Below are 22,162 nucleotides of genomic sequence, written 5' to 3'. Positions count from 1 at the left end.
CTAATGTTACTCTCTGACACGACACTAATGCTATATTCGAATTCGACTCTAATGTTACAATCTGAAACTGCACTAATGTTACTCTCTGAGACTACACTAACGCTACACTCTAATTCGACTCTAATGTTACACTCTGACACTACACTAATGTTACTCTCTGACACTACACTAATGTTACTCTCTGAAACGAGTCTAATGTTACAATCTGACACTACACTAATGTTACTCTCTGAATCAACTCTCATGTTCCACTCCAAAACTACACTAATGTTACTCTCTGACACTACACGAATGTTACACTCTGACACTACACTCATGCTATGCTCTAATTCGACTCTAATGTTACACTCTGAAACTACACTCATTTTACTCTCTGAAATGACACTAATGTTACAATCGGACACTACACTAATGTTACTCTCTGAATCAGCTCTCATGTTACACTCCAAAACTACACTAATGTTACTCTCTGACACTACACGAATGTTACTCTCTGACACTACACTAATACTATACTCTAATTCGACTCCAATGTTACACTCTGAAACTACACTAATGTTACTCTCTGACACGACACTAATGCTATACTCGAATTCGACTCTATTGTTACTATCTGAAACTGCACTAATGTTACTCTCTGAGACTACACTAACGCTACACTCTAATTCGACTCTAATGTTACACTCTGACACTACACTAATGTTACACTCTGAATCAACTCTCACGTTGCACTCCAAAACTACACTAATGTTACACTCTGAAACGACACTAATGCTATACTCGAAATCGACTCCAATGTTACACTCTGAAAATACACTAATGTTATTCTCTGAGACTACACTAACGCTACAATCTATTTGGACTCTAATGTTACACTCTGAATCTACACTAATGTTACTCTCTGACACTACACTAATGTTGCACTCTGATTTGACTCTAATGTTACACTCTGAAATGACACTGATGTTACACTCTGACATTACACTAATGTTACTCTCTGAAACGACTCTAATGTTACAATCTGACACTACACTAATGTTACTCTCTGAATCAACTCTCATGTTACACTCCAAAACTACACTAATGTTCCTCTCTGACACGACACGAATGTTACACTCTGACACTACACTAATGCTATACTCTAATTCGACTCTAATGTTACACTCTGAAACTACACTAATGTTGCACTCTGACACGACACTAATGCTATACTCGAATTCGACTCCAATGTTACACTCTGAAACTACACTAATGTTCCTCTCTGACACGACACGAATGTTACACTCTGACACTACACTAATGCTATACTCTAATTCGACTCTAATGTTACACTCTGAAACTACACTAATGTTGCACTCTGACATGACACTAATGCTATACTTGAATTCGACTCCAATGTTACACTCTGAAACTACACTAATGTTACACTCTGAAACTACACTAATGTTACTCTCTGAGACTACACTAATGCTATACTCTAATTCGACTCCAATGTTACACTCTGAAACTACACTAATGTTACTCTCTGACACTACACGAATGTAACACTCTGACACTACACTAATGTTACACTCTGACTCTACACTAATGTTATTCTCTGAATCAACTCTCATGTTACACACCAAAACTACACTAATGTTACACTCTGACACTACACGAATGTTACACTCTCACACTACACTAATGTTACACTCTGACACTACACTAATGTTATTCTCTGAATCAACTCTCATGTTACACTCCAAAACTACACTAATGTGACTCTCTGACACTGCACTATTGTTACACTCTGAAACGACACTAATGTTACACTCTGACACTACACTAATGTTACTCTCTGAATTAACTCTCATGTTACACTCCAAAACTATACTAATGTTACTCTCTGACACTACACGAATGTTACACTCTGACACTATACTAATGCTATACTCTAATTCGACTCTAATGTTTCACTCTGAAACGACACTAATGTTACACTCTGACACTACACTAATGTTACTCTCTGAATCAACTCTCATGTTACACTCCAAAACCACACTAATGTTACTCTGTGACACAACACGAATGTTACACTCTCACACTACACTAATGTTACACTCTGACACTACACTAATGTTATTCTCTGAATCAACTCTCATGTTACACTCCAAAACTACACTAATGTGACTCTCTGACACTGCACTAATGTTACACTCTGAAACGACACTAATGTTACACTCTGACACTGCACTAATGTTACTCTCCGAATCAACTCTCATGTAAACTCCAAAACTACAGTAATGTTACTCTCTGACACGACACTAATGCTATACTCGAATTTGACTCCAATGTTACACTCTGAAAATACACTAATGTTATTCTCTGAGACTACACTAACGCTACACTCTAATTCGACTCTAATGTTTCAATCTGACACTACGCAAATGTTACTCTCTGAATCAACTCTCATGTTACACTCCAAAACTACACTAATGTTACACTCTGACACTGCACAAATGCTGCACCCTGAATTGACTCTAATGTTGCACTCTGACACTACACTAATGTTACACTCTGATTCGATTCTAATGTTACACTCTGAAACTACACTAATGTTACACTCTGACACTACACTCATGTTACTCTCTGAATCAACTCTCATGTTACACACCAAAACTACACTAATGTTACACTCTGACACTACACTAATGTTACTCTCTGAATCAACTCTCATGTTCCACTCCAAAACTACACTAATGTTACAATCTGACACTACACTAATGTTACTCTCTGAATCAACTCTCATGTTCCACTCCAAAACTACACTAATGTTACAATCTGACACTACACTAATGTTACTCTCTGAATCAACTCTCATGTTATACTCTGACACTACACTAATGTTACTCCCTGCATCAACTCTCATGTTACACTCCAAAACTATACTAATGTTACACTCTGACACTACACTAATGTTACTCTCTGAATCAACTCTCATGTTACACTCCAAAACTACACTAATGTTGCACTCTGACACTTCACTAATGTTACTCTCTGAATCAACTCTCATGTTCCACTCCAAAACTACACTAATGTTACATTCTGACACTACACTAATGTTACTCTCTGAATCAACTCTCATGTTCCACTCCAAAACTACACTATTGTTACAATCTGACACTACACTAATGTTACTCTCTGAATCAACTCTCATGTTACACTCTGACACTACACTAATGTTACTCTCTGAATCAACTCTCACGTTACACTCCAAAACTACACTAATGTTGCACTCTGACACTACACTAATGTTACTCTCTGAAACGACTCTAATGTTACAATCTGACACTACACTAATGTTACTCTCTGAATCAACTCTCGTGTTACACTCCAAAACTACACTAATGTTACACTCTGACACTACACAAATGCTGCACCCTGAATTGACTCTAATGTTGCACTCTGACACTACACTAATGTTACTCTCTGAAACGACTTTAATGTTACAATCTGAGACTACACTCATGTTACTCTCTGAATCAACTCTCATGTTACACTCTAGAACTACACTAATGTTACACTCTGAAACTACACTAATGTTACACTCTGACACTACACGAATGTTACTCTCTGAAATGACTCTCATGTTACAATCTGACACTACACTAATGTTACTCTCTGAATCAACTCTGATGTTACACTCCAAAACTACACTAATGTTACACTCTGACACTACACTAACGTTACACTCTGACACTACACTAATGCTACACTCTAATTCGACTCTAATGTTACACTCTGAAACGACACTAATGTTACACTCTGACACTACACTAATGTTACTCTCTGAAACGACTCTAATGTTACAATCTGAGACTACACTCATGTTACTCTCTGAATCAACTCTCATGTTACACTCCAAAACTACACTAATGTTACACTCTGACACTACACAAATGCTACACCCTGAATTGACTCTAATGTTGCACTCAGACACTGCACTAATGTTACACTCTGATTCGATTCTAATGTTACACTCTGAAACTACACGAATGTTACACTCTGACACTACACAATTGCTACACCCTGAATTGACTCTAATGTTGCACTCTGACACTACACTAATGTTACTCTCTGAATCAACTCTCATGTTCCACTCCAAAACTACACTAATGTTACAATCTGACACTACACTAATGTTACTCTCTGAATCAACTCTCATGTTCCACTCCAAAACTACACTAATGTTACACTCTGACACGACACTAATGTTACTCTCTGAATCAACTCTCATGTTCCACTCCAAAACTACACTAATGTTACAATCTGACACTACACTAATGTTACTCTCTGAATCAACTCTCATGTTCCACTCCAAAACTACACTAATGTTACAATCTGACACTACACTAATGTTACTCTCTGAATCAACTCTCATGTTATACTCTGACACTACACTAATGTTACTCCCTGCATCAACTCTCATGTTACACTCCAAAACTATACTAATGTTACACTCTGACACTACACTAATGTTACTCTCTGAATCAACTCTCATGTTACACTCCAAAACTACACTAATGTTGCACTCTGACACTTCACTAATGTTACTCTCTGAATCAACTCTCATGTTCCACTCCAAAACTACACTAATGTTACATTCTGACACTACACTAATGTTACTCTCTGAATCAACTCTCATGTTCCACTCCAAAACTACACTAATGTTACAATCTGACACTACACTAATGTTACTCTCTGAATCAACTCTCATGTTACACTCTGACACTACACTAATGTTACTCTCTGAATCAACTCTCACGTTACACTCCAAAACTACACTAATGTTGCACTCTGACACTACACTAATGTTACTCTCTGAAACGACTCTAATGTTACAATCTGACACTACACTAATGTTACTCTCTGAATCAACTCTCGTGTTACACTCCAAAACTACACTAATGTTACACTCTGACACTACACAAATGCTGCACCCTGAATTGACTCTAATGTTACACTCTGACACTACACTAATGTTACTCTCTGAAACGACTCTAATGTTACAATCTGAGACTACACTCATGTTACTCTCTGAATCAACTCTCATGTTACACTCTAGAACTACACTAATGTTACACTCTGAAACTACACTAATGTTACACTCTGACACTACACGAATGTTACTCTCTGAAATGACTCTCATGTTACAATCTGACACTACACTAATGTTACTCTCTGAATCAACTCTGATGTTACACTCCAAAACTACACTAATGTTACACTCTGACACTACACTAATGCTACACTCTTATTCGACTCTAATGTTACACTCTGAAACGACACTAATGTTACACTCTGACACTACACTAATGTTACTCTCTGAAACGACTCTAATGTTACACTCTGATTCGACTCCAATGTTCCACTCTGAAACTACACTAATGTTACACTCTGACACTCCACTAATGTTACTCTCTGAAACGACTCTAATGTTACAATCTGAGACTACACTCATGTTACTCTCTGAATCAACTCTCATGTTACACTCCAAAACTACACTAATGTTACACTCTGACACTACACTAATGTTATTCTCTGAATCAACTCTCATGTTACACTCCAAAACTACACTAATGTGACTCTCTGACACTGCACTAATGTTACACTCTGAAACGACACTAATGTTACACTCTGACACTGCACTAATGTTACTCTCCGAATCAACTCTCATGTAAACTCCAAAACTACAGTAATGTTACTCTCTGACACGACACTAATGCTATACTCGAATTTGACTCCAATGTTACACTCTGAAAATACACTAATGTTATTCTCTGAGACTACACTAACGCTACACTCTAATTCGACTCTAATGTTTCAATCTGACACTACGCAAATGTTACTCTCTGAATCAACTCTCATGTTACACTCCAAAACTACACTAATGTTACACTCTGACACTGCACAAATGCTGCACCCTGAATTGACTCTAATGTTGCACTCTGACACTACACTAATGTTACACTCTGATTCGATTCTAATGTTACACTCTGAAACTACACTAATGTTACACTCTGACACTACACTCATGTTACTCTCTGAATCAACTCTCATGTTACACACCAAAACTACACTAATGTTACACTCTGACACTACACTAATGTTACTCTCTGAATCAACTCTCATGTTCCACTCCAAAACTACACTAATGTTACAATCTGACACTACACTAATGTTACTCTCTGAATCAACTCTCATGTTCCACTCCAAAACTACACTAATGTTACAATCTGACACTACACTAATGTTACTCTCTGAATCAACTCTCATGTTATACTCTGACACTACACTAATGTTACTCCCTGCATCAACTCTCATGTTACACTCCAAAACTATACTAATGTTACACTCTGACACTACACTAATGTTACTCTCTGAATCAACTCTCATGTTACACTCCAAAACTACACTAATGTTGCACTCTGACACTTCACTAATGTTACTCTCTGAATCAACTCTCATGTTCCACTCCAAAACTACACTAATGTTACATTCTGACACTACACTAATGTTACTCTCTGAATCAACTCTCATGTTCCACTCCAAAACTACACTATTGTTACAATCTGACACTACACTAATGTTACTCTCTGAATCAACTCTCATGTTACACTCTGACACTACACTAATGTTACTCTCTGAATCAACTCTCACGTTACACTCCAAAACTACACTAATGTTGCACTCTGACACTACACTAATGTTACTCTCTGAAACGACTCTAATGTTACAATCTGACACTACACTAATGTTACTCTCTGAATCAACTCTCGTGTTACACTCCAAAACTACACTAATGTTACACTCTGACACTACACAAATGCTGCACCCTGAATTGACTCTAATGTTGCACTCTGACACTACACTAATGTTACTCTCTGAAACGACTTTAATGTTACAATCTGAGACTACACTCATGTTACTCTCTGAATCAACTCTCATGTTACACTCTAGAACTACACTAATGTTACACTCTGAAACTACACTAATGTTACACTCTGACACTACACGAATGTTACTCTCTGAAATGACTCTCATGTTACAATCTGACACTACACTAATGTTACTCTCTGAATCAACTCTGATGTTACACTCCAAAACTACACTAATGTTACACTCTGACACTACACTAACGTTACACTCTGACACTACACTAATGCTACACTCTAATTCGACTCTAATGTTACACTCTGAAACGACACTAATGTTACACTCTGACACTACACTAATGTTACTCTCTGAAACGACTCTAATGTTACAATCTGAGACTACACTCATGTTACTCTCTGAATCAACTCTCATGTTACACTCCAAAACTACACTAATGTTACACTCTGACACTACACAAATGCTACACCCTGAATTGACTCTAATGTTGCACTCAGACACTGCACTAATGTTACACTCTGATTCGATTCTAATGTTACACTCTGAAACTACACGAATGTTACACTCTGACACTACACAATTGCTACACCCTGAATTGACTCTAATGTTGCACTCTGACACTACACTAATGTTACTCTCTGAATCAACTCTCATGTTCCACTCCAAAACTACACTAATGTTACAATCTGACACTACACTAATGTTACTCTCTGAATCAACTCTCATGTTCCACTCCAAAACTACACTAATGTTACACTCTGACACGACACTAATGTTACTCTCTGAATCAACTCTCATGTTCCACTCCAAAACTACACTAATGTTACAATCTGACACTACACTAATGTTACTCTCTGAATCAACTCTCATGTTCCACTCCAAAACTACACTAATGTTACAATCTGACACTACACTAATGTTACTCTCTGAATCAACTCTCATGTTATACTCTGACACTACACTAATGTTACTCCCTGCATCAACTCTCATGTTACACTCCAAAACTATACTAATGTTACACTCTGACACTACACTAATGTTACTCTCTGAATCAACTCTCATGTTACACTCCAAAACTACACTAATGTTGCACTCTGACACTTCACTAATGTTACTCTCTGAATCAACTCTCATGTTCCACTCCAAAACTACACTAATGTTACATTCTGACACTACACTAATGTTACTCTCTGAATCAACTCTCATGTTCCACTCCAAAACTACACTAATGTTACAATCTGACACTACACTAATGTTACTCTCTGAATCAACTCTCATGTTACACTCTGACACTACACTAATGTTACTCTCTGAATCAACTCTCACGTTACACTCCAAAACTACACTAATGTTGCACTCTGACACTACACTAATGTTACTCTCTGAAACGACTCTAATGTTACAATCTGACACTACACTAATGTTACTCTCTGAATCAACTCTCGTGTTACACTCCAAAACTACACTAATGTTACACTCTGACACTACACAAATGCTGCACCCTGAATTGACTCTAATGTTACACTCTGACACTACACTAATGTTACTCTCTGAAACGACTCTAATGTTACAATCTGAGACTACACTCATGTTACTCTCTGAATCAACTCTCATGTTACACTCTAGAACTACACTAATGTTACACTCTGAAACTACACTAATGTTACACTCTGACACTACACGAATGTTACTCTCTGAAATGACTCTCATGTTACAATCTGACACTACACTAATGTTACTCTCTGAATCAACTCTGATGTTACACTCCAAAACTACACTAATGTTACACTCTGACACTACACTAATGCTACACTCTTATTCGACTCTAATGTTACACTCTGAAACGACACTAATGTTACACTCTGACACTACACTAATGTTACTCTCTGAAACGACTCTAATGTTACACTCTGATTCGACTCCAATGTTCCACTCTGAAACTACACTAATGTTACACTCTGACACTCCACTAATGTTACTCTCTGAAACGACTCTAATGTTACAATCTGAGACTACACTCATGTTACTCTCTGAATCAACTCTCATGTTACACTCCAAAACTACACTAATGTTACACTCTGACACTACACAAATGCTACACCCTGAATTGACTCTAATGTTGCACTCAGACACTGCACTAATGTTACACTCTGATTCGATTCTAATGTTACACTCTGAAACTACACGAATGTTACACTCTGACACTACACAATTGCTACACCCTGAATTGACTCTAATGTTGCACTCTGACACTACACTAATGTTACTCTCTGAATCAACTCTCATGTTACACTCCAAAACTACACTAATGTTACACTCTGACACTACACTAATGTTACTCTCTGAATCAACTCTCATGTTCCACTCCAAAACTACACTAATGTTACAATCTGACACTACACTAATGTTACTCTCTGAATCAACTCTCATGTTCCACTCCAAAACTACACTAATGTTACACTCTGACACTACACTCATGTTACTCTCTCAATCAACTCTCATGTTCCACTCCAAAACTACACTAATGTTACAATCTGACACTACACTAATGTTACTCTCTGAATCAAATTTCATGTTACACTCCAAAACTACACTAATGTTACACTCTGACACTACACAAACGCTGCACCCATAATGGACTCTAATGTTGCACTCTGACACTACACTAATGTTACTGTTGAAACGACTCTAATGTTTCAATCTGAGACTACACTCATGTTACTCCCTGCATCAACTCTCATGTTACACTCCAAAACTATACTAATGTTACACTCTGACACTACACTAATGTTACTCTCTGAATCAACTCTCATGTTACACTCCAAAACTACACTAATGTTGCACTCTGACACTTCACTAATGTTACTCTCTGAATCAACTCTCATGTTCCACTCCAAAACTACACTAATGTTACAATCTGACACTACACTAATGTTACTCTCTGAATCAACTCTCATGTTACACTCTGACACTACACTAATGTTATTCTCTGAATCAACTCTCGTGTTACACTCCAAAACTACACTAATGTTACACTCTGACATTACACAAATGCTGCACCCTGAATTGACTCTAATGTTGCACTCTGACACTACAATAATGTTACACTCTGATTCGACTCTAATGTTACACTCTGAAACTACACTAATGTTACACTCTGACACTACACGAATGTTACTCTCTGAAATGACTCTCATGTTACAATCTGACACTACACTAATGTTACACTCTGAATCAACTCTCATGTTACACTCCAAAACCAAAACTACACTAATGTTACACTCTGACACTACACTAATGTTACACTCTGACACTACACTAATGCTACACTCTGACACTACACTAATGTTACTCTCTGAAACGACTCTAATGTTACACTCTGATTCGACTCCAATGTTCCACTCTGAAACTACACTAATGTTACACTCTGACACTCCACTAATGTTACTCTCTGAAACGACTCTAATGTTACAATCTGAGACTACACTCATGTTACTCTCTGAATCAACTCTCATGTTACACTCCAAAACTACACTAATGTTACACTCTGACACTACACAAATGCTACACCCTGAATTGACTCTAATGTTGCACTCAGACACTGCACTAATGTTACACTCTGATTCGATTCTAATGTTACACTCTGAAACTACACTAATGTTACACTCTGACACTACACAATTGCTACACCCTGAATTGACTCTAATGTTGCACTCTGACACTACACTAATGTTACTCTCTGAAACTACACTAATGTTACACTCTGACACTACACTCATGTTACTCTCTGAATCAACTCTCATGTTACACTCCAAAACTACACTAATGTTACACTCTGACACTACACTAATGTTACTCTCTGAATCAACTCTCATGTTCCACTCCAAGACTACACTAATGTTACAATCTGACACTACACTAATGTTACTCTCTGAATCAACTCTCATGTTCCACTCCAAAACTACACTAATGTTGCACTCTGACACTACACTCATGTTACTCTCTCAATCAACTCTCATGTTCCACTCCAAAACTACACTAATGTTACAATCTGACACTACACTAATGTTACTCTCTGAATCAACTCTCATGTTACACTCCAAAACTACACTAATGTTACACTCTGACACTACACAAACGCTGCACCCATAATGGACTCTAATGTTGCACTCTGACACTACACTAATGTTACTGTCTGAAACGACTCTAATGTTTCAATCTGAGACTACACTCATGTTACTCCCTGCATCAACTCTCATGTTACACTCCAAAACTACACTGATGTTGCACTCTGACACTACAAAAATGCTACACTCTGAATCAACTCTAATGTTACACTCTGACGCTACACTAATGCTACACTGTGACATTACACTAATGTTCCACTCTGAATCGACTCTAATGTTACACTCTGGCACTTCACTAATGTTACACCCTGACACTTCATTAAGTTTACACTTTGAGACTTCGGCAATGTTACACTCTAACACTGCCCTGCTGCTACTTGCTAACACTATACTTATGCTACATTCTCACACTGATCTGAAGTTACACTATACTAATATTGTACTCAGTGACAATACGAATTCTACACTCTGTCACAACACTAATGCTGCACTTTGACGTGACACTAGTGTTGATGAATTGCACTACACTAATCAGACACAACACTAATGCTACACTCTGACACTACTATTGCTATTTGCCAGTTCTGATGGATGGTCACTGACCTGAAATGTTAACTCTGCTTCGCTATCCACAGATGCTGCCAGACCTGCTGAGAATTTCCAGCATTTCTTGTTTTTATTACTACTATTGCTACACTCTGATAATATACTAATGTTATATTTTAATACTACAGCTATGTTACATTATAATATTGCACTAATGCTACATTCTTGATGCTACTCTCATGTTTCACTCAGAAATCACTGTAATGTTACACCCTGACATTGCACTGATGCTATGCTCCAACACAACACTAATGCTGCACTTTAACATGACACCTATGTTACATGCCATAAGATTTGATAAGATAGGGGTGTTTTATACCCCCTTCAAAGGTGGGAATGGACATGGCAGCACAACAGCTTGTTGTGAATTGACTTTATTGAGATAAAGGTAAGGACAAGTTTGTTAAGTTTTCAGATAAACCATAGTCATAAACTCAGGCAGTAATTAACAGTCTAACACAGATACTACCCGTATTAGAGACTGGATGGCAGAGCGCACGACTCTTTCTTTTGCAGAAGTTCTGAAGAAGGGTCACTGACCTGAAACGTTAACTCTGCTTCTCTCTCCACAGATGCTGCCAGACCTGCTGAGTATTTCCAGCATTTCTTGTTTTTATTTCTTTCTTTTGCAGCTTTTGGTCTTCCTTTGTCGGTCTCTGTCTCTCTCTCTTGTCTCTTGTTGTTGTTGTTCTCTGCCGTACAGCAGCAAGAACGAGACTCCTTTTATCCTGGCAGCTTTCCAATTAACCCTCCCCTCTCCCAATCAGTGATTCGTCTTGTATTAAAGGATGCCTTTGTTAATCACCAAGGATCATTTTGTGATGGTTGCTAACCTTTCGGATTTACATAAGTCGTACTCCTTTGTGTTCACTACTTTATTTCAATGCTTTTACATTTTACGGCTCCTTATCTCATTACAAGGCAAATCTATGCAGAAGCTGATTTCACTGTCTGCTTTCATGGTCTCACCCTTTTGCTGCAAGTAAGCATTTTAAAACTTGACATAATCTCCCAGAATCCCCCTGCCTTGACATCTTGTCTATACTGAGCCTTATTTCCTACGTTTTTCCACTTTACCATACTACAAAGAAGGGTTCCAATAAAGCTAAATGTTAGTTTATGATAAGTAGTTAGTTGTTAGTTTATAATAGCTGGATTTTAATAATTAGTATGCTGGTTAGTAACTTTTAGTAACCTAATAAGCTTACAACGCTGATTCTGCACTATAGTTGACCTTTGACACTCCACTAATATTACACTCTGAAACTACACAAATATTTCACTCAGAAACTACACTAATGTTGCACTCTTACACTAAATAAATGCATTAGATTACATCAATATTACACTCTGAAGCTGTGCTAATATTGACTTCTGACGCTACACAAAATGCTAAACTGTGACAATACACTAATGTTACTCTCTAATGCTACACTAATTTTTCATTCAAAAATTGCACTAATGATACAGTCTGACACTAAATTAATGCTACACTATGACATTACACTAACATTACACACTGACTCGGCACTAATGTTATACTTTGAATCTACACTAATGCTACATTCTGGCACTAAATTAACGCAACACTATGACACTATACAAATGGTATTTCTCTGTCACTACACTATTGCACACTCTAATACTGCACAAATACTAGACTAATGATATACTGTAACACTACTCTAATATTACACTCTTACACTACACTGATGATAGTCTGACATGGACTAGTACTAGAGTAAATGAGAAGTCACACAGACCTGAAGCGTTAACTCTGTTTTTATCTCCATAGATGCTGCCTGACCAGCTGAGTATTTCTAGCATTTTCTGTTTCTGTTAACTTACCTTAAACCAGATTCTTTCAATCTGTTCATCAGTTTAAAAAAATGCATCAACATTTTTGATTGGATTAGTTGGTTGAGTGTACAATCTTTGCCATTTGATTAACTCAAGATCTTCCAACAAAGCACAACCTTAGATTGTTCACTGTTTTACAGTATCCTGATGTCACATGCTCCTCTGTTCCCAGTTTTTCAGAACTCTTGGTGATGTGGGAGCAAAGGTTGCTTCCGAGTATTGGTTTCAGCTCAGTTCTCACTCTAATCTGCGTTGGTCATTACAAATTATGTTGAACAAGGCCTATTATTAAGATATATTTCATTATAGTGCTGATGCCTCCTTGTCTCGCTCCTACTTTTGGTTGATGCCTGGCATCACGTGCAAGTAACAATTAGATTTGTAAAGCAAGACTCTGAGGAAACTTCTTCCAAATATTCTAAAACAGTTACACAAGGAATAATCTCTCCAAAGAAATAATGGGGCTGAAAGCGTGGAATTCCTATGACATGGGGCTGAAATTAGGCCAGGTTCTTGATACACTGGGCCCTATTGTATGTCAGGGATTCCATAGAGCTTTGAAAAGGGTTGAGCTTCCATCCACCCTTACAAGCCCAGCTGCATTGGATGGAGAGTGCCAGGGGTGGGCTATCATTACACCAGGAAATCATGCATCCTAAGCTCTCAGAGAGGCCCGCCGTATGACTAAAAAGATTTGTATTGATATAGTACCTTTCACAACCTTAGGGCACCCCAAAACATTTCATAACCAATGAACTAATTTTCAGGTATAGTCACTGTTGCAATGTAGTAAATGTGGCAGCCAAATTGTGCACAGCAAGATCCCACAGGTAGCAAGGAAACAAATGATCAGTTTACATGTTGGTTGAGGGATAAATGGTGGCCTGGACACCAGGAGAACTCATGCTTTTCTTCAAATAGTGCCATGGTATCTTTTGCATCTACCTGAGAGGGCAGATGGGTTCTTGGTTTAATGCCTCATCTGAAAGGTGGTGCCTTTGACAGTGCGGCACTCCCCCAGCACTGAATGTGCTGTCAGCCTGGATTATGTGCTTATGTCTGTGGGTGGAACTTGAACCCGTACATAACCTTCCCACTCAGGTGAGGGTACTACCACTGAGCCACGGCTGACATTGATTAGAGATGGTCCACCAAACTTGCCAGCCTGCTGATTGGTGTTAGAAGCTGTGAATGTGGCTTGGACCACGAAGAAAACGTGCACTTTTTTCAAAAGAATTCACATCCCTTACAAAGAGAACTTCTCAGGAAGAAGCTAACATGTAAGAGACCTCTCCCTTCCACCCCAAATTCCCAGCACGTAACCCGGGCTGCATTCTCCCCATGTATTTTCAGCCTCAGTCTCTCCACACAGTATGAACTCTTCATCCCAAAAAATACAGAGTTCTGAAGATAAATTCAGCATTCCCTATTTCTCCATGGGAAGCTGTGCTCTAAAGCAGCTTGCAGTACACCGTATCCAGATTTTCAGTCATTATCCTTTTAGGAACACCGGGCATTCTGTAAATCAGCTTTGGGGAGGGAGTGTGGAGGGAACTTTATTTAAAACTCCCCTCCTCTTCCCCAGAGGTAGAGTAAACTATTGTGGGTATAGATTACACTTTCTCTGCCTGGGAATTCCTTTGGAATTTCTCCTGATTGACCACTGTAACTGTAGCCGAGGATCGTCAGAAAAAGATTTCACTCCACTTCCTGAGGCAGCTTCCTCAATGTAGGCAAGAGCCTGCTGAAATTCAGTAAATAAAGCAGGGCCCAGCAAATCATCCAGGGTTGGCAGCACAGTGATAGGGTGGGGACAGGTCCCATTCTGCTTAATTTACTGTTGGAATCTGCTCATGACAAGAATCCATAAGGAGCCTAGAGATTTGGGGTATCAGGAAAAAAATGATAATAAAGATAATGAATGATAAAATGATGTGAAAATCTGTGCTATTAAAACATATTTCTCAGCAGCTAATATCATATCTGCAGTGGGTCGCTAAAGCTGAAATTAAGAGTTCTTAACATCTCACCAAACTGGAACCGTCAGTGGGAAGTTATCTGGGAGATCAGGGCAAGTTCCCAATATGAAACCATTTGTGGATCACTCCTAATCCGACATGTGTCCAATTCAGTAATTATAGTCTGGGACAAGGTACAAAGGAAAAATTCATCTCTCAGTTACTGAGATAATTGAGCATTTTGTAGGTCAACATAGAAACGTAGACTATAAACTCCATGAATTGGATTGTACTTGAAATGGAAACATTTGTAGGGCCACAGGGAAAGAACAGGGAGTGGGACTAATCAAGACAAATGGCCTCCTTCTGTGCTGTCAGATTCTATGATTCGATGAAAAGGTTGTGGGTGTAATTCTTCTAAACCATCAGTACAATGGGGTAAAGCCAGCACAGTTTGGTACACTAGTACAGAGGCTTGGACTCCTATTATTGCATGAATAATCGTAAAGTAGAATTTTATGGTGTGTGCCAGTTTCTAGCCCCCACCAAGTCTCACTCACCTGTCACTCCTATCCTTGCTCAATAACATGGGATTTCAGTCCCCACAACACTTCTGGGCTAAAATTCTCATGCCGTGTTTAAATCTTTCACGATCTTGTCCCTTTCTATCTGTGTAACCTTCTCATTCCTACAACCCCTTCCCCCAGAACTTTTCGCTGCTCTGACTGTGAGTGCAACCACCCCCTCCCCTCCCTGCCCCCCATCTTGGTGGCTGTGCCTTCAGCCGACTAGACCTCATGCTCTGGAAATCCCACCCTAAACCTCTCCATCTCTCTCTGGTCACCTAAGACAGTGTTATCTATTATGCTCGCCACTGACTACCTGTGACGAATCAGCCACAGACATGAGGCGAATTGATGCTGTTCATTTTTAGAGCCACACAATACTGAGCTGTGTTAAAGTTGCAGCGGTGGGTATGAGTATGGGTGTCACTCGCTAGACAATTATTTGTTGTCCGTCCCTAATTGAGCAAGGAAGAATCGAACATGTTGTTGTTAGATAGGAGTCACATATCGGTCAGATCGCAAATATGTTTATCAGAATATTGTCCAGTTGTTGAGCTTCTTGTCATTTGGAAGCTAAAAGGCCACTTGGTCAGTGAAACGAGAAAAATAATCTGCCATTTATCACCTTCTCTGTTCCTGTTCTCTCTGAGTGCCTCTAATGATGATACATTTAGATCTGCGGGATTGCTCTGTGAAGCGCGGTGAAAGCAGGGCCGGACTTTGGAAGGATAGTGGTACAATTGTTCTCAAAACTTTCTTGGGGAATCCAGTGACACAGGGGATGTTAACTGAAGAATTTAATTTTGTTTAGTTGGTAGTTGACGGTCTCCGCAAAACAGTTGAGGTACGTGAGTGATGGACAGCGCTGCATGGCTGCCAATGACGGGTTGAAATGTACAATTTTAGCAAGCTGGGATGGTGCAGCAATATCCATATGTGTTCAGCCTTCATCTTAACAGATCTGTTGAAAAGAGCTATTGAAAGGAATAGGGCACTATTGGAGCAAAAGGAGAGACTACAGGAGGTTGACCATGAGTCAAAGGTCTACTAAATGTCAGGATGCTGTGTTTGGGAATGGCAGGCAACAGAGTGTAAGCAAGGCAAAAGCCAGAGCGCAGAAGACAATATGTAGAGATTTGTCGATTCTTTTTCCTCCCCGAGTTTCCCAATATATCAATTCTGATAAAATAGAGACAGTTTGCTTTTGAAGAAATTTATTTTTTTGCAATAAACTGGAGCACACTGTCAGAAACGGAACACTTCAGTTAACAAATTGTCACCATTCTTTGAGAGTGTATACAGCAGGCTTGCTTTGCGGAACTGTTGGATTGGCTCTGGCAGTGAGTGTACTGGTCTTGATTGCTGACAGTTTAAAAGTTCAAATTACGAACAATGCATATATGTTGTATCATATAGCGAATGTAGTGATCTGATCGCCACAAGTTTGGTGGGCATCTAAATCCTATTGAATAATATTAGTCCAAGACCCCCATAAAAACCTATGTCTTTTACCAAGCTTTTAGTCACTTGTCCTAACATCTGCTTCTTTTGCTCAGTATTCATTTTTGTTTGATTACTCCTCTTGTGAAGCACCTTGGGATGTTCCTCTGTGTTAAAGGCGCTTAATATAAATGGTTGTTGGAATAGTTATCATGCTTTAAGCAAGAATTATATTATACTCTGTCAATGGAAGGCTGTGTGATCTGAACTGTGAAAGAATGGGTTCTGTCCAACTTTCTAATTTGCATTTGCATTCTTATCCATGGAATGCGGACTTTAAGCAATGATTTCTGACCTCATAGTTAATGGATATCCATCCATCAATTGATGTTACAAGTAAGAGCTAGAAATAATAAATCTTGGTTCATCGCTGTGGTCATTTTAGGTGAAGCAGTATATAAACAGTATCCTATTTACCAGGCTGACTGGGGACTTTTACTCATATTTTCCACCACAGATCAGCTTGCAGCAGTAGCAGTAACTGTAACACAGGCTCAAATGCATCTCGTAGGTATCCTTAGTTACATTAAAGAATAAATACACCAGGCATCCTTATGTCATTTCTATTTTTGTTTATATTAATGTATTTTCCAGAAACATTCATTTGTAGTATTTGCATGTGGCATTCCAACACAAATACGCACACACAAAATCCCCGCACACACGCGTGCACAGGCATACCCACACCTACCCATACATCCACTCACACATTGACAAACACATACCCACACACACATATACATACACATACAGACACACAGACTCTCTCTTCATATGGTGGAAGTTGAGCAAGAGGATAGACAGGAGATAGTAAAGTAGGAGACAAGGGCAGTGGAGATAACATTATGAGCAGTTCTGGGGAAGTATGGCAGTAAGGACAATTGTCACCCATAATCGCAATCCCATATTTCAGGAGCTGACATGTAGACTCAACTTCAACTACTAAACAAAGTTAAGAAGCATCATTTTCTGCACCGATTACTGCACTTGAGAAAGTGAACAGAAAACTGCCCCCCAATAATGAAATAGAGGATAAGAAAGGCCCACTGCAGCCCATCAACTGCATCACAGAATCCAAAAATCATGTAAAGTTTGGTTAATGTGTCACCCTGTCAGCCAGAAATTACTAATTGAACCCACATCTCACTTTGTAATGTCCAAACTGTCAGTGCACGGAGGGTCTTCTGCATTCTCTTCATCTTTGAAGAGTTCAAGAAATCCTTGCACAGGAAGAATTTCACAGAGCATTCCCTCCATGGAGATTTTTAATCATTGTTGATGACCTCTCTCACAGGAGCTAAGGAACATTATTAAAAGTCTCTGATTGAGGTAATGAGTTTGATGAGGTAATAATGACGTAATACATCTTCTGTTTATTTGTCGGGACTCCTTCAGACCATGACAGCTATTCTGAGATCCCCACCTTGACATTAGTATGACTAAACCCATGCTCTGCTACCAAGGTCTCTTTCAAAGTAATTTGAGAGGTTATTAGTGAAGAACCAGTTAGTTATCATACATTCCCCATTAAGGAGGATAGTGTGATCTGAGGCCCCTGGTGTGAACAATAACAATCGCAACAACGACTTGCATTTATATAGCACCTTTAATGTAGTAACATGCTCCAAGGTACTTCACAGTATGCAACCAGACAAAAGAAAGTTGACTCTGAGCCAAAGAAGAAGATATTAAGACAGGTGTTCAAAATTTGGTCAAAGAGGTAGGTTTTAAGCAGCATCTTAAAGGAGGAGAGAGAGGTGGAGAGATTTAGGGAGAAAATTCCAGAGTTTAAGTCCTAGATAGCTGAAAGCATGGCCACTAGTGATGCGGTGAAGAGAGTGGGAGATGTACAAAAGGCAACAATTGGATTCTTGGAAGATTGTACGACTGGAAGAGTTCACAAAGATAGGGAAGGAGCAAGATCATGGAGAGATTGAACATGAAGATGAAATTTAACAATACATGTCTGCTTGCTGTTATGCCTCCTCTAAAAGTGGATTAGAACAATAAGCATTTTATTGGAAATAGCATTTTGAATGGATTTATTTACTCTGCTTCCCATTTCACATTTGTAGAGGATCTTCTTGAGCTGAGGCAACCTTTAATGTGACTGGGGCCCTGTACCCAGAGCACTACCCTCTGCAGACCCAGAGCTCTAACAGCAGCATTTCTGATTTTAGGAATAACAACAGGTAGCCCTATGTGTATTTAACAGCTATTGTCCTCTCTACTGGCAGTCTGTTTCCACTCAAGCATAGCAGACCTTGGAGCAATGCATTGTCTGAAGCCAGGAAGCAATAGGCTTTGTGTGTTTGCAGGACTTGCTGGATGAGATGAGTGGGGAATTGAGCAGGAGTGTGGGAGCTGCAGGATGGTTAGTTGATGAGGGATCATTATGTTGGGAAAGTGTCTCAGTTTGTTACCGATACTTCTGCTTCTATCCATTACTGATCTAGCACAGCCGTGTTTTGCAATGTTTGGTTTCAGAGGATCAATACATTGTATTTTTTGCACATCGAAGCATTACACTTAAGGGGAAGTATATCTTCCTCTTCAAGTTTTCTCATGGTTACTAAACAATACTCTTAATATTAATGAAACGGTTTGGATAAGCGGTTTTACTTTTGTGTAGTATCTGGATTTAAATAAAACACAAATGAGTTGGTCACAGATTCTGTGCAGCAGTTTAAGTCTTCTGCTGACAAAGCTTAATAGAAGGAGTTGGTGGTTTAATAACGTTTCATATAAAAGATTTCTTTATGAAGTATTGAATATTGAACAAAACAATTGTTTTTAAATGTATGTGTCTGCTGTTTCTATAGAAATGAAGTAGCTCAAGTAATTTCTGTTTGTACAGATGATATTGAAAATCAATGAAGCATTTTGTTTGCTTTTGACTGAAGGCACTGGGTACTGCAAAGGCTATGGGCCCTGACAATATTCCAGCAATAGTACTGAAGATCAGTGCTCCAGCACCTGCCGCGTCTCTAGCCAAGCTGTTCCAGTACAGTTACAACATTGGCATCTATCCGGCAATGTGGAAAATTGCCCAGGTATGTCCTGTGCACAAAAAGCAGGACAAATCCAACCCGGCCAATTACCGCTCCATCAATCTACTCTCAATCATCAGTAAAGCGACGGAAGGTGTCATCAACAGTGCCATCAAGCAGCACTTGCTTAGCAATAACCTGCTCAGTGACGCTCAGTTTGGGTTCCGCCAGGGCCACTCAGCTCCTGACCTCATTACAGCCTTGGTTCAAACATGGACAAAAGAGCTGAACTCAAGAGGTGAGGTGAGAGTGACTGCCCTTGACATCAAGGCAGCATTTGACTGAGTATGGCATCAAGGAGCCCTCGCAAAACTGAGGTCAATGGGAATCAGGGGGAAAACTCTCTGCTGGTTGGAATAATACCTAGTGCAGAGGAAGACGGTTGTGATTGTTGGTGGTCAATCATCTGAGCTTCAGGGCATCACTGCAGGAGTAGCTCAGGGTAGTGTCCTCGGCCCAACCATCTTCAGCTGCTCCATCAATGACCTTCCTTCAATCATAAGGTCAGAAGTGGGGATGTTCGCTGATGATTGCACAATGTTCAGCACCATTAGCGATTCCTCAGATACTGAAGAAGTCCGTGTAGAAATGCAGCAAGACCTGGACAATATCCAGGCTTGGGCTGATAAGTGGCAAGTAACATTCATGCCACACAAGTGCCAGGCAATGACCATCTCCAACAAGAGAGAATTTAACCATTTCCCCGTGACATTCAATGGCATTACCATTGCTGAATCCCCCACTATCAACATCCTAGGGGCACCATTGACCAGAAACTGAACTGGACCAGCCATATAAATACCGTGGCTACAAGAGCAGGTCAGAGGCTAGGAATTCTGCAGCGAGTAACTCACCTTCTGACTCCCCAAAGCCTGTCCACCATCAACAAGGCACAAGTCAGGAGTGTGATGGAATACTCTCCACTTGCCTGGATGGGTGCAGCTCCAGCAACACTCAAGAAGCTTGACACCATCCAGGACAAAGCAACCTGCTTGATTGGCACCCCATCTACAAACATTCACTCCCTCCACCACCGATGCACAGTGGCAGCAGTGTGTACCATCTACAAGATGCACTGCAGCAACGCACCAAGGCTCCTTAGATAGCACCTTCCAAACCCGCGACCTCTACCAACTAGAAGGACAAGGGCAGCACATGCATGGGAACACCACCAACTGCAAGTTCCCCTCCAAGTCACACACCATCCTGACGTGGAACTATATCTCCACTCCTTCACTGTCACTGGGTCAAACTCCCTTCCTAACAGCACTGTGGGTGTACCTACCCTGCATGGACTGCAGCGGTTCAAGAAGGCAGCTCAACACCACCTTCTCAAGGGCAATTAGGGATGGGCAATAAATGCTGGCCTGGCCAGCGACGCCCACATCCCATGAATGTATAAAAAAAAAGAATGGTATCTAAGTCTGTCACCATGGGGATGTTAACTACAAATAAAGCAAAATTAACGTGAATACAGGAGCGAGGAATTACTTCAAAGTGAAATTACTGTAATAGAACTTAAGTGAAGAGAAAATGCTGGAAACACTCAGCAGGTTAGGCAT

Source organism: Heterodontus francisci, chromosome 4 (genome assembly GCF_036365525.1).
Source record: "Heterodontus francisci isolate sHetFra1 chromosome 4, sHetFra1.hap1, whole genome shotgun sequence".
Classification (NCBI taxonomy): domain Eukaryota; kingdom Metazoa; phylum Chordata; class Chondrichthyes; order Heterodontiformes; family Heterodontidae; genus Heterodontus; species Heterodontus francisci.
Note: the sequence above shows the minus strand (reverse complement) of the source record.